The 17,413-nt window shown below is 37.0% G+C and overlaps 1 long non-coding RNA gene across 1 annotated transcript; it reads right to left on the reverse strand.

Annotated features, from left to right (window-relative positions):
- Nucleotides 1–560: 560 nt before the first annotated feature.
- LOC132597431 (uncharacterized) lies at nucleotides 561–16,143 on the reverse strand. The gene is made up of 3 exons (XR_009564197.1): nucleotides 15,545–16,143; nucleotides 5,408–5,584; nucleotides 561–2,907 (listed from the first exon to the last, which is right to left on the reverse strand). It is a non-coding gene; the product is annotated as an uncharacterized lncRNA (long non-coding RNA).
- Between the last annotated feature and the right edge of the window lie 1,270 nt (nucleotides 16,144–17,413).

Consider the following 17,413-nt stretch of genomic DNA (forward strand, 5'->3'; position numbering starts at 1 on the left):
TATATTCCTTGTTTATAAGTTTGTACAATTTACATTGTTAATTACCCATTCGTGGAAAACTTAAATTGCAATTTGACCATAGTTACTGAACTATGGTATACTATAAATATGTAGCTATTTTGCTTTTCTCTTTCCCTATATAATATTTGACCCCATGTGTTGTCTTATCAAGTTATCTCAGTAGGCGGTCTTTACCCAACAGTGTGTTGCTCCAAAAAGCCCACTCAGGACACTGGAAACTGGAGGCTGGGCTCACTCATCATCCTTGCTGTGACATGAGGCAAGAGGGTCTGAAGACTTGTTCTCCAAACAATGAATCCTAGTTAGAAATCAAATGACAACATCTGCTTGTGTAACCTAATGGCTCCTGTTCTTCCAAATGGGTCTCTGTGTTTAAGTCATCCATAAAAAATCATTCTTTCAATCTTTTGAGACGATGTTAGATTCAATTTTCTTTGGAATACATACATACGTACATACATAAATACATACATAAATAAAAAGACTTCCAAATAACTAGTTACAGAAATAATTGTATTTCTAGACTTAACAGGGTCTTTTTTGAAACAGTTACATTTCTTCCAAAAAGTAATTTCATACAGATTGACCTAGCTTGAAATACTTGTTCTATGCAAGATCATTCAAAGTGTAGCCTTGTATTTGCTAAGTGACTAACCAAAAAAACATGGAATGAAATATAAATAGGAAACAAAGTGGATTTTTTTCAAATTTCCAAATTATTTGAAACAGAGTAGAAAATCCAAAAGCATAGATTTATTTTTTTTTAGTTACCAGAAAGTTGCTGATAGAAGGTTGATAATGGATTATTAAACCCCTTGAAAGAAATATAGTTTTAATCTATTACAGTGTATTTAATAAACACCAGAATGGGCACCAGAAGTCTACCTGGAGATATTATCTCTGGGCTCTTCCTTTGTTCCCGTCATTACCACCAACAAATCTTTCTGAGTCCCTCCTGCAAGGGGCGGCAAATAGGAAAGCTTCCTACACCTTCAGAAGCAAAGCAAAGGAGAAAAGAACATCTGCAGGAACCATGTGTCGTGGACAAGAGGCTTATTTTATGCACACTTTATGTGAGTACCATTTCTGAGCAATCATTAATCTCTATACAAGACTCAACCTTTTCTAAAATTACGGAATTTAAATTGATGTGTTGCATATAGCAAGTTAAAATATTTTTGCAATTCAGGTTATTGATTCAGTTTTTATCCATGTTACATGAAAAAGAGGAAGAATGAGAAATAAATGGAAATAATATATTCTCTGTAATTTACTTTGAATCTGAAAAGTCAGCACCCATTTACTGATGCTGAATTGCTTATGTTAGAAATGTCTTTTTGCATATTGTCTGTGAAAGTTAACTACTGAAAATATTGGGATAAATGAAAAAAGTTGTTTTATTTATATAAAGAAATGCACCTAGGGAAAATATGTTCATACGACTTATTTACCTAACAATATAAATTAGTTTCTAAAAGGAAACTTTAAAAAGTAATATTAATGTGATAGTATTTAATATTATTATCATATTTTTATTAACTGCTACATTGGTGTTATTTATGCTAAACATGCATACCTTTTAGTATGTGTTATATATTGTATTATTAAGCAACAAAATATGGCGATCTCACATGCCATTATCGGCATGTTTAACTCTCTAATTGATCAATTAGAGAGTTAATGTTTGATTCTAGAGATCAATGTTTGATTCTTATGACTCAGAAAAGTAATTACAGAATATAAAGGTAATATGCAATTGTCTTTTTCATATCATTATTCTGTCTTCTGCATTACTTCCTAAGTGAGATGGGCCAAACCCCTTTGGCATCTTCAGTAAGCATTACAACTACTAACTCAGTACCTACTGAAACATCTTCATTAAATAAGAAAATAAATCACAACGTGGTATGTGCTATATACCCTTAGTTTCAAACAAGTTCCCAGAATTGTCTAAAGAACAATTACTCATACCCAGAATTGAAGGGTTTTTTTAATTACCTGTAAGTTAAGACTTTAGATCACATTCATAAACTATCTATCATTTATTATTATATTTATTATATTATATATAATGTTATATATAATATTACATTTTCAAAGGTTTCACATTCTTTTCTCTTCTAAATGTAAGCTGCGCTGGGCCTAAACCACAAGATGGCTCCCTCCCATTGGTTTGGGAATTTTAAATGTCATTTCACTGATGACTTAGGGCAATATTTTGGCATACAAGAGTGTATTAAAGTGAAAACAAGTTATACATGTCAGTATAATCCTACTCTTTAACAGTTTTATTAAACAGAGTTTTGAGGGATGACCTACTCAAAACCCTCATTTTTCTAGTGATGAAATGGAGCCTAAAGATACAGGCAATCTTACCCCATGCTTCAGACTGCAGGGCTCCCCTCTCAGGTGGACCCTGATGTTGATCTTGATTGAGGTAAGAGGGCCCTGGTTTGCTGGGATCAGAAGTTCCAAGAAAAATATTAACGTCTTTCTAGAGTGACAATTTCACTATAAAGTTTGAGAAAACTATATCATGAAAGAAATATAAAGTTAAAATAAGTAACAAATAAAAAAGAGAAACAGAAGAGAAATTTCAGTGTTATAGAGGGAAAGCTGCCATGGTGCCCATTTTGGTTTCTAATTCCATTCCAATTGCATCAGGGATTCTTGCTGGGAGCCGTGCAGTTGCTCCTGAGCTAATTTAAGAAGTATAAATACAGAGTCAGCACTGCTGAGGATATATACTAATTCTGAAAGCGAGAAAACATATGCAGGGCTGTCATCATCATCTACATCCCAGCAGTCATGTTCCATTTCTCTGTGCTTCGTTTCGTGTCAGCTTAACTCTTCCACAATCGACTGGATCCCAAAAGGTTGGAAACGCTACATGTAGAGACAGAAAAGGAAAGGAGAGAACACAAGGATTCTTACTCTGTCTCTCCATCATCCCAGCATACGAAGAACCTCCATCTTAAAACACTGACACGACTGGTTTAAATTCTCTGACTGGGTGAACTGGCCACTCATACTGTAGAAGATGTAACCCCACAAATATTTAAGAGATATGATCTATGGAAAATTAAAATATGTCTTGAGATGACCAAGTTTTAGTCCAACCATCAGTCATGTTATTTGCCTGTTTCAATGTATGATTTAAAATCTATACTTTCAAAATAGCAATAGTGTCCTAAATTGTTCCTTAAACCACAAAAAAAAACTTCATTAATTCAGATGTTTCCTTTTACTGTTTCTTTCTGGCTTTCAATACGTGGATAAATTTCATTTCTAATTTCAATTTCTATTTAATAATTAAAAGAACTACTTTAATTAGACATTAAAAACATTCATCTCATGCATGAATCCCTGGGTTTGAAAAGCATTTAGATAAAATTTCTTTATTCATCTCTGCTCTATCTATGACATCCTAAAGAAAAATAAAATATATTGTAAACCACTACTGTACATGGTAAAATTATAATTTAAGAAGAAAAATTACAGATAATCTACTCCAACTTCAGACTAATTTAAAAACATAGGAATTGACAGCAGCCTTGAAATACTATGCTAAATCTGCTAAAATTGTAACATATAGAAGCATGCATTGGAGGAAGAAAGCAAACATGAAATTATTTGAATTGAACTAGTGTTTGAAAGTTAATTTGGGTGTCTCTGTGCTTTTTATTATTCACCCTTATGTCTTTCTTTAAGTATGTATTTATTCTTCAATAGATCTATGACATTTTTATTGCTTGTTTAATGGTCAGTGTAAGATTGAAAGTATGAGTTTACTCTCACTTTCTGTACATTTATTAATAAAATTTCCTTAAGATATTGTTGCAGTTTATAAACTCTGCTTAGCTGCCATTTTCAAAAACGGAAAAGCAAGCACAAAAATCAAACCATAGTCATGGTTTAAATAAATCAATTTTTATTGAATTTTCAATGAATAAAATTTTCAATGAATTTTCAATGACTAAAATATTTTTTATATGACTCCTTCTGGCAAGTTACAAACCATTACAATAAAGTCAGGTTGAGTTTCATTGAAATGTTTCAAAATAAATAAGTTGTCTGCCCCTTCGATATTTATACCTGCCTATGTCATCATCAGCTATTAGAATTTAGGGGAGAGTAAGAAGGCTCAGGGTCCTGCTCAATATGTACCACAATAATGAGATCACTGGTCCACGTAAAAGCAACCTAAACCTTGGGGGTGGCCAAGCAGTAGTCCGGCCACCTCTGAGCCAGATTAATTTTCTCTAGTCTTCTCTAGTGAAAAAAAAAACAAAAAAACCCACAAATGGGTGTGAAAAAAGAGTGCTTGAGGGCAAAACTATGTGGATTTGCCTTTGTTATAAATGCTGAAAACCACAGCCTTCCACCTAGTATTAGATGTGTTTCCCTACGACCTTTTCCTAATCTTAGTGTCATTCCATGCATGAAACCATGAGCAAGCTATTCCTCAGATATAACAAGACTAATATTCTTTACAATCTGTTGATGGAGTTAAAAGTCTAGTAATGAGGGTCAGGATCAATAGAACACACACATGTTCTCCCCAATTCATATGTCTAATACCACGTGACTATAATTCCTCTCTTTACACGTCCCTGTTAGAATTGCATTCTTTAGGGACCATAGGTTATTTTTGTAACCTCAACATCAAGCACTTACTAGTAAGTGATCAATCAATATATGATTGTTTTATAAATAAATTAATGAACTAAAGCAAAGTACCAAATGTTGGTTATTATAGAAACTGAAGCATGTAATGAATTGTCAGAATGCTCCTAGCCTAGCTTCCTTAATAATTTCCTTTAAAAAATTAAATATAAATATTCTGACTATATATAAGCACCAATCCACAAACTGGGGGCACGTGCACAAACCGGGGGACACGTGAAAAAGCAAGTCGGTAAGACGTTTAGTAACATTTGCCAAAGGTTTCCTTGGTTAACAGGTACATGCCTCAGGGAATAAATCTGAAAGTCACCTGCAGCATTTCAAACATTTTAAGCCTTTTGTGCTAGTGAATTTCAAGGGCATATGTTCAACTTTGAATTTCAACAAACGTTGCTCCACTGGGGCTCCTAGGTGTATATCAAAAACATTTGTGGTAGATTTGGGAATCTTGGTGAATGACACCGAAATTCAATAAATCGAAAGAAAAATGAGAAGATAGATGATATTCAAAATATGTTTGTAAGTAATTTAGTGTGAACATAACAGTCTGTGTTCTGGGTCAGCACTTCTGTAAATTGCGGAGTCAAGAGTGAGGCCAACCGGGGTTGTGTAATCATTCCAAGCGTCTGCATGTTTTCAACCATTTCACATAATTCCACAGAATAAAAGTATCTAAAGAAGAGGCAAAAAATAATGGTACCTGAACCAGTAGAGGTTTACCATGTAGCAAAGGTGAGAATCCTATGGAAAACTTTCTCAATGATAGTTGTGGTGCGTGGGCTTAGTTGCCCTGCAACTTCTTCCCGGACCAGGGCTCGAACCGGTGTCCCCTGCATTGGCAAGTGGATTCTCAACCACTGTGCCACCAGAGAAGCCTCTAGGAGAAAATTTTAAACCTTGTTTTAGGTGAAAACTTTAAACCTTGTTTTCCCCTTCATTGCCTCTTCTGTAAAATTGATACTTTTAGAATTATCAAGAAAGTTGAATGCATTAATATTTGTAAAAAAAAACCACTTTAAAATAATGCCTGTGAAAATGAAACAGAAAGAGATAGCATTTTTATTAGACTCTTTCAGACTACAAGGGAAAAAGGCACACTTGCATTAATTCAGGTGATAAAGGTTTATTATAAAGATATGGAGAAAATTATGAAAATAATCTTATCTGCTGGAATATAAACTCCACAGGGGTGAGAGCTCGCCTGTTCATTAATGAATATGCACTTGGCATAGAGCAGTTGATAAGTATCTGTGGACTAGATAGTGACGAGGCACTGCCAAGCCAGTGTTCCTAGCCCTTGAGAAGCCATCTGAAACACACAGCAGAACACAGGCCGTAAGTCACTACCTGGTCACACCCTCAATGGCAGGCACACGCTGCTTCCTACTCTCGGTGGCTCACTTATTCCAAGGCTCCGAGTTTCAAACATACTCCAGCTTTACTTCAACTCCCCCCATGAATAACGACTGAGTCTCCCCTAACTTTTTCTCCATGTATAATAGCTGCTCCAGACTTGTCATGTCTCCACACTGTTTTTCAGCTTCTGCTCCCATTACCAACTACTAACTTCCTCATTTGATCTCCTAGTTACCATTACCAACTACCGACTTCCTCAGTAGGTCCCCTAGTTCAACCGCCCCAAAAGCAAGAATTTAACTGGTCCACCTCGTCACGTTCCAATATAGTCTGCTTCTGGCGGCCAGAGTTTTGCATCTCTGTTAGGTCTTAATTTGTCACCCACTTTATTACTTCGACCTAGTTTGGTTTAGGTAACCATTTCTGGTTTCATTAGTTGTGGTCAAGATAAGACAGTCATCTAGTATAGAGATAGTAAAGATAGAACATGCAATCTGTGTATAAGAAAACCTTGAGGAGACTAAGAATAACATTCATTTGGAGGCTCCCGGAAAGGGACCATATAAATAGCAAAACACTTACTTACCCTATCCAAGACAAATTCATAAAACATTATGGTTTCATTTGGGAAAGGGGGGAAACCCAAAAGTATACTAAATGATAAACAGCATCATTGGTGAGATGCAACCACGTATATGTAAAGTATAAGTATAAGGAGTGGTTTATAAATTATTACATCCACCAGGAGTAGTTTTAAGAGGAATGAAACATCCATTTAGGAGGACTTATCCCGTTATTCACCAGTTGTGTTGCCAAAATAAAATGGGACTAGGTAGAAACTTGTGGAAATAGCACCAGATGTCAAGGGTTGGCTGTTCCTTTGCTGACCCACTCTTGTACATATGCAGATCCTTCAAGCAGAGCCAACTGCAGAATGTGGAGTAGTATTTACATAGACATGGGACATAAACTAAGTCCAGCTATGGCATACATTGGTCTACTAAAACTCCCACCATGGTCACTTCATACAGCACTTCTATTTTATTTTGCACATGAACATAAATCAAATCATTAACCATACATCACATCACTAATAGCACTTACTGAAACAGGTCATCATAACCCAAAACTACCACCGGTATCATTCCTGGGGTGTGTCTCAAGTTCAGTTTTTCCTCAGACTACATCAATTATAGCCTAATTAAAGGGTTTACAATTCACACCACTTTAGTACTACGATCTGCACAAGAAAAACATACTTTTTTGTCTGTTTGTTTGTGCTGTCCTCCTTTCTTCATGTATTTAAAATTTTTTATGGGCATACAGTTGATTTACAATGTTGTGTTAGTTTCAGGTGTACAGCCAAGTGAAATCAGTGCCCTGGATGTTTCTGATTTGAGCAGAGAAGTTTTAATATGAGAAAATAAAAGACACCTACGCTCTAATAACTAAGATGGCATTTTAGAAGCATAGAAGAAATCCCCGCATAATCTTCCTATTTCCTTTATATTACTTTTCACCAGGTTATTCACTGTTCATGTATCTATATTTTCCCAATCCTCCAGCTCCAGTTTTCTAAGCCTTTCTTTTTTCTTTTGTCTTACTAGATTCTTCCCTCACCCCCAGTTTAATTGAAGTATAAAAAGTGTACAACATGATGATTTGATACACATATACATTGTGAAAGGATTTCCACAATGGAGTTAATTAACACATCCATCACATCACATATTTACCTTTAAGAAAAATACTTTTTTTTTTTTTTTTGCGGTACGTGGGTCTCTCACTGTTGTGGCCTCTCCCGTTGCGGAGCACAGGCTCCGGACGCGCAGGCTCAGCGGCCATGGCTCACAGGCCTAGCAGCTCCGCGGCATGTGTGATCTTCCCGGACCGGGGCACGAACCCGCGTCCGCTGCATCGGCAGGTGGACTCTCAACCACTGTGCCACCAGGGAAGCCCGAAAAATACATTTTTAAGAATAAATTGCAAAACAGGCTAAAAATACACTTTGAATTAATCCATGCTTAGTAGTCAAAAGGTGAAGACTTAAAGATGTAGCTAATTTTTATAAATTTGAATTGAAATATCATTCACATACCACAAATTAAACAGTACAATTCAGTGGCTTTTAGTATATTCATGGTTATGTCACCACCATCAGTATCTAATTCCAGAACATTTCATTGCCCTAAAAAGAAATCCCACACCTGTTACCCATCACTCCCCCATTCCCCCTACTCCTCCCCTACCTGTAGGCAACCACTGACCTATCTCTATAGATTTGCTTCTTCTAAACATTTCGTATAAATTAAATCTTACAATATCTGACCTTTGGTATCTGGCTTTTCTTATGCTCATCATGTTGTAGCATGAATCAACATTTTACTCCTTCTTATGGCAGAATGATAGTCCATGGTATGAATATAAGAGTTCTTGTTGATTTTTTGTTAAGAGCATTTAGAAATACAATGAACAGAATTGCTGAGACCACATAGTACAGAGCACTTTTCAGTCCAAGAATAGCTGGTAAAAATGCCATATACAAGCAAACATGGCTCAACTGTTTGGGCTAAAAAGGTCAGTCAATTCAGTTAACAAGATTCTAAAAATAGCAGCTCAAAATTGGATTCAACCGAGCACACATCTCAGAAATGCATTCAATATGGGTATGATGTCTTCAAAAGGTAAGATCTGCAGTAATAGTGGATTCTTAACCTCCTCATATTTTTGAAAATTGTGTTCTGTTGTATTTTCCTTGTTAAACAGAGCCTTTTAGTTGATAAGACGACAATCTAAGATACTGTGGATCTCACATGTCTTCCCACTTGTGATCTGGACATAATTCAGTCATCAAGCGCCTCAGATTCTTTGGGATTGAGTCTTATCTGCATTATTAGTCAAATTACAAGACTGTAATATTTCAACTTTTTAAAAACATATTTATTGAATCCTGGGGATGTACTAGACTTTGTCCATGATGTAAATATATCCACTGCTACTTGATATGGCCATTCTAAGGCAGTGACATATGATTGTCATGTATTAAAATTATTACATACTTTACTAAGCAAGTATTCTATATACACGTCATAGTTAAATTGTAATCAATCTATATGCTTGGAGGATGAATGTTCTTGTTATTTGACTTTTTTAAATTGAGTATTAATGTAAGGACCTATTCAATTTGAGTACTGCTACTGAAAAATTTTCCAAAACTTGGTAATTTATTTTTCTCCTGTAGTAAGTATAATATAGTAAGAAAGTAAAATTATGTTGTTTGAAAATATGATAATTTAAATATTGAAAAGCAATTATTCCAAATACAACTTCTGTTGTGCTTAGAGAGAGATACAGAAGTATACAGGTCACAGATATAAATGCTTAATTTATTTTTCCTCTTGAACATCAGTCCAGAAAAGTAAATCCAATTATATCCCATTAATTAAGTCTTCTTATTACTTGGTTACAGGTTACCTTAGGTTATTTATAAACTTTAAGTTTTTTGGATTCAATCTTTTATTTTTAATCACCTTGCCCTTTCTTGCCATGCTACTCATGATATGGTGACTATGGTAACTACAAAGATTTTTTTTTTCTGTGAGAAATTTGTTCCATGTATCTGTTCCGGTATAATATCCAAAATCAGAAAAAGCAGAACAAATAAATGATGGAAGGTTCTAAGTGTACAAGACATTCACTGAGAAAAACACAGGCTCAGTAGTTGTGGCGCACGGGCTTAGTTGCTCCGCAGCATGTGGGATCTTCCCAGACCAGGGCTTGAACGCGTGTCCCCTGAATTGGCAGGTGGATTCTTAACCACTGCGCCACCAGGGAAGCCCTCCACTCAAATTCTATGACTGGAAAGAAAAAAATGCCTCATCCACTTGAAAATCTATTAACTTTTTCATTGGTCAGGAAAGCTGATGAAACTTGCTGTTCTTCTGGAAAATTTTTACTTCTTTTGGAGCAGAGACCTCTTCCACCCAAATCCTTATGAGAACTCTTGGATTTTGAAGTTAAGTCCTCTTGCTGTAATATAGAGTATCTCCAAAATAGCGTGCCTTGTCACTTGTCAAATCAGCCAGTGTGAGTTCACCACTCATATACTGATTTACGTTTGGAAAACTTCTTGTCCCCATATGACTAATATGTTTTTGAGAGTCACTCAGTTATTTACATGGAGTATGATTGGGTGATCTCTAAGACATAAAACAATATCATTGTCATATTTATGCATATAATTTACTCACTTATCAAAATGGCATTGTATCCCCTTAAAACAAAAGATTTTAAAAAATGATTGTTACATGTCAATACATTATTATTATCTATATCACACGATGTCTGGCTCTAACCCCACATATTCTAACTAAATTTATCTCCCAAAGGCAACCTTAATATGGTCAACCCTAATGGACACTTCTATGCCTTGATTTTCATGGGCTTCTCAACAGCAGCTGTCTTCAATTTTAGCTCTCGCTCTTTTTTTTTTTTTTAACATCTTTATTGGAGTATAATTGCTTTACAATGGTGTGTTAGTTTCTGCTTTATAACAAAGTGAATCAGCTATACATATACATATATCCCCATATCTCTTCCCTCTTGGGTCTCCCTCCCTCCCACCCTCCTTATCCCACCCCTCTAGGTGGTCACAAAGCACCGAGCTGATCTCCCTGTTCTATGAGGGTGCTTCCCACTAGCTGTCTGTTTTACATTTGGTAGTATATACATGTCCATGCCACTCTCTCACTTCATCCCAGCTTACCCTTCCCCCTCCCCGTGTCCTCAAGTCCATTCATTCTCTAGTAGGTCTGCATGTTTATTCCCATCCTGCCCCTAGGTTCTTCATGACCATTTTTTTTTAGATTCCATATATATGTGTTAGCATAAGGTATTTGTTTTTCTCTTTCTGGCTTACTTCACTCTGTATGACAGACTCTAGGTCCATCCACCTCACTACAAATAACTCAGTTTCGTTCCTTTTTATGGCTGAGTAATATTCCATTGTGTATATGTGCCACATCTTCTTTATCCATTCATCTGTTGATGGACACTTAGGTTGCTTCCATGTCCTGGCTATTGTAAATAGAGCTTCAATGAACATTGTGGTACATGACTCTTTTTGAATTATGGTTTTCTCGGGGTATATGCCCAGCTCTTTTCATCTCACACTTTGTGTGATTCTCAGACAATTTCATCCAAACAAAAAGCTTCAACTATCACCCATGTGATAACTACTCTCAGGTCAATATCAACAGCCCAGTTCACTGACCTGGGTTCCAAATTCATTAAACTCGTTTCTAATGCCAGACTTAACTAACCACAACTTCCTGTGTTCTGTCTCTCAGGAGCATCATTAGGTTTTGCCCTAGACTTTCAAGTTATCTGAAATGTCTTGCTCTCACCATCCACCCTTTGATTTATGGGTCTCTATGTGTTCTGGTAATTTTGTATCTGTTCCCGCTGCCATTATTATAGTTCAGATCTTAATCTTTTCTCATATGGATTCCAAAGAATTTCCATACCGCAGGTTTTAGTTATCCTCAACCAGTCCAAAAGGCTAATTCTAAAAAGAAAGATACACTTTTGATCATGTCACATCACCGCTTAAAATTCTCTAGTGGAACTCTATCACTGACTTTTGCAGTCTGGAAATCCTACTACTCCAGCCATATCCCTCAGCTGGGACCTACATATATCTTTTGCTGCAAATATATTAAATTACTGAAAAATTTCTAAATATTACCATATGTCAGGGGCACCTTTATACCTGTTGTTCTCTGAGTTTGGCATTCTAATATGTGCAGTTAATATCATGTCATCATCTTACAATACTCAGCTCCCCTTGGAAAACAGTATCAAGTAGATTATAGAAGCATGTTGACTATAGTAAACTCAGACTTTCCTTTGAGTCACTTTTTCTTGACTTCCAAAATACTCTGTGTATACATCTATTAAAACAGCTATTCTCTATGTTATTATTGTTTTTCCTGACCATCTTCCCAAATTTACTGAGTTCTTTGAGGTGAAACTTTATTTTTTATGTCTGTGTACCTGAGACTAACACATCAACTAACAGCTAGTTATACTCCATAAATATTTCTGAAAAGTAAAATGGTGAACATATTAGAGACAAGCATAGTAGGCCCTCAGGAAAGGCAAAAGTATAACATAAAATGTCCACCTCACTCACCCTTATAGCATATAACCTATATGTTAAATAGATATATAAAATACTTATATATTTATATTATTTTATATTATAACACTGATCTTAAGGTTGAGTGAAGTAGGCATTTTATATTATACTTTTGCCTTTATCTATAATATTTATAGATATTAAATATTTATATTTAATATTTGCAGCAGAAAAGAAAACTTTCCATATGTTTGAAAGAATGTGCTTCCTTTTTAGATTTGATTTAGTATATGAAAGCATTAAACAGGCTAAACATGTGTTAATGGCATTTGTTAATCCTTCCAGCAGCATGGAGACCAAATTTAAGGAGAATATAATAGCAGAATAAATTATAAAACCAATCTTCCAATGATGGTACTGTCACAACACCCAGTCTCTATTGTACAGATTTATTGTACTTTCATTTGGCATTTCCTTGTCATTAGAACATGCCCAGTGGGGTGTAAGCCTCCAGAAGCTCATTACTTTAAACAAGCTGACAAGTTATTATGAAATTTACTGTGATCCTGTTTGAAATTTAAAGCAGGAACTTTTTGTACCAAGTTGAGACAGTCTTAAGCAAACAATAACTCTGGTGTACACCTTAAAGGAACTTACGACATACTCTCTTTTAAAATTTATTTTAGTGACGTATAGTTGATTTACAATGTTATGTTAATTTCTGCTGTACAGCAAAGTGATTCAGTTATATACATGTATATATTCTTTTTCATATTCTTTTCCATTATGGTTTATCACAGGATATTAAATATAGTTCCCTCTGCTATACAGCAGAACCTTGTTGTTTATCCACTTATGACATACTCTTGTTTTCAATATTTAAAATCAAAAGTGTATGTTCAGTACTATAACATTCCATGTTCCTTTTTTTTTTTTTTTTTTTGCGGTACGCAGGACTCTCACTCTTGTGGCCTCTCCCATTGCGGAGCACAGGCTCCGGACGCGCAGGCTCAGCGGCCACGGCTCAGGGGCCCAGCCGCTCTGTGGCATGTGGGATCTTCCCGGACCGGGGCACGAACCCGTGTCCCCTGCATCGGCAGGCGGACTCTCAACCACTGCGCCACCAGGGAAGCCCCCTTTTTTGTTTTATAAATGGGACATTGTTTTCTTTCATAAAAATCATAATACATTGAATGAATATTAGGCCATTCGAGTTTTAATGTATAGGTATGACAAAAAACAGTTTTACTGTAGCTCCAATCATTACAAAGAGAGACCAGAAGACTGAACTTAGAGACAGTTGAGAGAGCAAATGATTGAAAACTCAGACGCTGAAGTCCACCAAGATCTGCAAGTGACCATTCATGCCTTGGTTTCCTCAACTATAGATAATAACAACATTTTTCAGAGGGCTGTGAAGTATAAATGAGATCATGCACATACAAGCTCAGTCCAGTGCCTAAATGGTAGCGTTGCATTTGTTTTTGTCTGTTCATTTTATCAGACAGATTACAAAAACATACTAAATATGCATAATACAGCTAGAAAAAAATTTTTTTATTTAAAAACTTCATTAACTTCTTTGGTCATTCTTTCTAGAAACAGTTCTGGGAGTCTATTCTGTGCCCTCTGCTGTACTATTACTGCAAATGTGATGACAAGTCAGTTCCTGCCCTGCAAGTAGTTTACAACTAGTAGGGGACACAAGCAATAAACGATGAGGTTGCACTGCAACTGTGAGCTCCTTGAGGATAGGGACCCTTGGCTTCCATTTAACACACCATCTGGCACAAAGGGTACACTCCAAAAATATTTGTTGTGATGAAAGCAATTTTCACATATTGAGGTCTAGGGAAGTCATTCTGGCTTATACACAATTTAAGTTGAATTTTATGCTAACTAGAAGAGCCTGTTTGTGGACTATCAGACATACATTGCACATCTACTTTAATTATTAAAGAAAAGGGTGCATGGACCAGAAGTAAAGAATGTCCATGTTAAAAATAAAAATTAAATGTCTCCCTTCCTGGAACACCAATGTTTGTACTCCCTCAGTGATAAGACTTCCTTCCCAGGTGCCAAGGCCATACTGACTTGCTGTGTATGTGCTGAGCTGTTCTGTTTTTTTTTTTCTTTTTCGAAACCTTGAAGAAATGTACCCCTGACTTGTTTGAGATTCTTTGTCCTGACAAGATCTAACACTGTCCTGAAAACCGGGCTTCTCTGGAGCGTTTCCTCAGAGTCATCTGAGAGGCTGCCTCCCGGGCTACAGTCCTCAGCTGGGCTCAGATAAAACTCTTTTCTATTTGTATTATAGATTGTTTATTATTTCTGTCTACAGTTGAAAGAATAAAGGGAAAAGAAGAGACGGGGGAAAGGGAGGAGAGGAGGGTAAGAGCAACTATCAATGAAGGTATAAAGAAAATGCATTAAACGTGAGTGAGCACTTCAGAAAGTCAGTGTGGGAAGAAGAGGTGATCTTTGACAGTGAGCTGTAAAAGATGAAGTGAAGAAACAAAACTACCCTGGGCTGAGGGAATATATGTGATGTTGACAAATCAGAAAATAACACAAGTGGTTTGAAGAAGTACTGTTAGATGGGAGTCTAGGTCCCCAGGGTGGAAACAAGAGTGATGGGTAGTGGGCGGTGAGGCTTGAATGATGGTGTTGGAGCAAAGCTGTGAAGATCCTGATAATCGAGCTTGGACTTCGTAGGGATAAGAGGGTTTTCTCTTAGATAATGGAAAGCAAGAAAAGAGTGTCATTGGAGGAGAACCATACTTTTCTTACATGTTTTTTTTCTTGTGGTAAAAGACTCAATATAAAACATACTCTTTTAACCATACTTAACTGTGCAGTTCAGTGGCACCAAGTACATTCACATTGTTGTACAACTCTCACCACCGTCTCTCTCCCAAATTTTTCACCTTCCTAAACTGAAACTCTGTCCCCTTTAAACACTAACTCTCCATTCCCCCTCTCCACTCCCCTCCCCACAGCAGAAATAGAGACACAGACATAGAGAACAAACGTATGGACACCAGGGGTGGGAAGGGGGTGGGATGGATTGCGAGATTGGGACTGACATATGTATACTCTATGTATGCAGTAGATGGCTGGTGAGGACCTACTGTATAGCACAGGGGGAAAAAAAAAAGAACATACTTGCTTTGTTTTAAGAAAGAATCATCAGGGCTTCTTTGTGATAGACAGATGAGCTACAAAGACTGGCGACAGAAAGGTCACTTGGGAGGATAGTACACAAATTCAAACAAATTATGATCAGCCAGGCTAGATTTGGATAAAAGTATGTAAGAGCCGAAGGTTTGGGGAAGCAGTTACCTTCTCCCTTTAGCAGACGCTTCTCCTTCTTCATTCACCCCAGGGACCGCGCACACTACTTCTTGGTTTCTTTGGGCTGCCCACGGCAGGGCTTGAAAAATCCACCCATCCGTGTCCCACGATCCAGGAAGTGAGTCATCACACAGGCAAAACTTACGAGTTGAAACCAGCATCGAAGGATGAACATAAAATCAATTTCTGGATAAACATGGGAACAAAAGAAGATGAGAAAAATAACTAAACTGAAAAGCAGGCAATAATATGAACGGACAAGAAGAAACCAAGAGAAAATACGTGCGAAATGAAATTGGTCCCTGGAAGATACGTCAAACACTCAAACATGCAGTAGGAAAGTATCCAAACAGATATGGAGAAATAAAGGGAAAAGTAAATAAATAAATGAAAAGAAAAATAGGAAATCTATACAAAACTTTGGAAAATCAGACAGCAAGTGCATCAAGCATCAGTGACTGAGGTTTTAATGACTGATAGTTCCCTATATGTTTCAGTCTGACTTACCTATTTGCTTACTGCTGGGATAAGTGTCTATCTCGTCCAGGTTCTTGTAATGCACACACCCACATCCAAACACCCTCACATTCAAACACACACACACACACACCACCACCACCACCACCACCACCACCACCACCACCACGGCTTACCCATAAGAGGAAGTAATAAAACAACAAAACCTGTTTCAAGGAATCGACTGGAACACCTTAATCTGCTTCTCTTATTGTCTCCTTTGTCCTGCAGGGCTTGGCTCTGAACGCAGGCTTTCAATACTATTTGCCTCTCTGGCTCTGTGGTTCCAGGTATCTTTCACCTTCCTGTACGGCTTTCACATCCCAGGAAGGTCTCCCTGCAAAATCGAGTCCCACAGCCCCTTCTGGCTGAGCACCCCTTCCCAGCTGCTTCTAGTGTCTTCATTGGGAAAGTTCTAGAAGGACAAAGCTAAGTCATGAATCTGGGAGCAAGAATGTGAATCCAGCTGGCTCAGGTGAAGGAGTAGGCCTTCCGGAAGGAAAGCGTCCATCAAGCGTATCTGGACAGTTCAGCCTATCGCTGCTGCTCGAAACGATTTGCACTTGTTTCTACATTTTTTACTTGGCATGTTTTAGATGACTTTACATGGAAGCCAATGTCTTTAATGATAAACCCATCTACTACGCTAATCTGTAATAACCCTAGGAAACATTTTATAAGCCACATAGAAGGAATGACCTTAGGACAGTCGGTGGGAAACAGGAAGTTCAGCTCCCAGCGTCCCGTCCTCCCACTTCTCCACCACCCACGTGAACATCGGTGAGTTCCTGAGGCCTAGGTGCCTGCCATGAGCACTGATGTTTTATGAGAAAATGATGTTAGTGATATCCTTTTTCTCTTTTCTACTTAGTCACTGTGTCCTCTGCAATACGATTTTTAGTGCTCGCTTTGGCGGCACATATACTGAAATTGCCATATGATTTTTAGAGAATTGAAAGAAACGGTTAGCCTAGAGACAGAGGACTGTACTAGGAATGCCACGTATATGCTATATTTGCCAAAGATTTTATATGAAAGACGGCTTATAAGGGAATCCAGCCACCTCTAACGTGGTTGACGAGAATTCTGCCCAAAAAAGACACTCTATACCAGAAGGCCAGAAACAATTACAGTAAGAATGATCATTTTTTAGTTCCCACTATTGCAAAGTATTGTACTTAGTTTTCAAAAATATATCTTCTCATTTAATCTTCCTGATATCCTGTGAGGTAGGTATTGGCTCCAGTTTTACAGACATGATAATGAAGGCTTTCAGAGAAGTTAAGTAAGATGACTGAGATAACATAACAAGAACACATATAATAACATACTGATAATCAA

This window comes from Globicephala melas, chromosome 6 (genome assembly GCF_963455315.2).
Source record: "Globicephala melas chromosome 6, mGloMel1.2, whole genome shotgun sequence".
Classification (NCBI taxonomy): Eukaryota; Metazoa; Chordata; class Mammalia; order Artiodactyla; family Delphinidae; genus Globicephala; species Globicephala melas.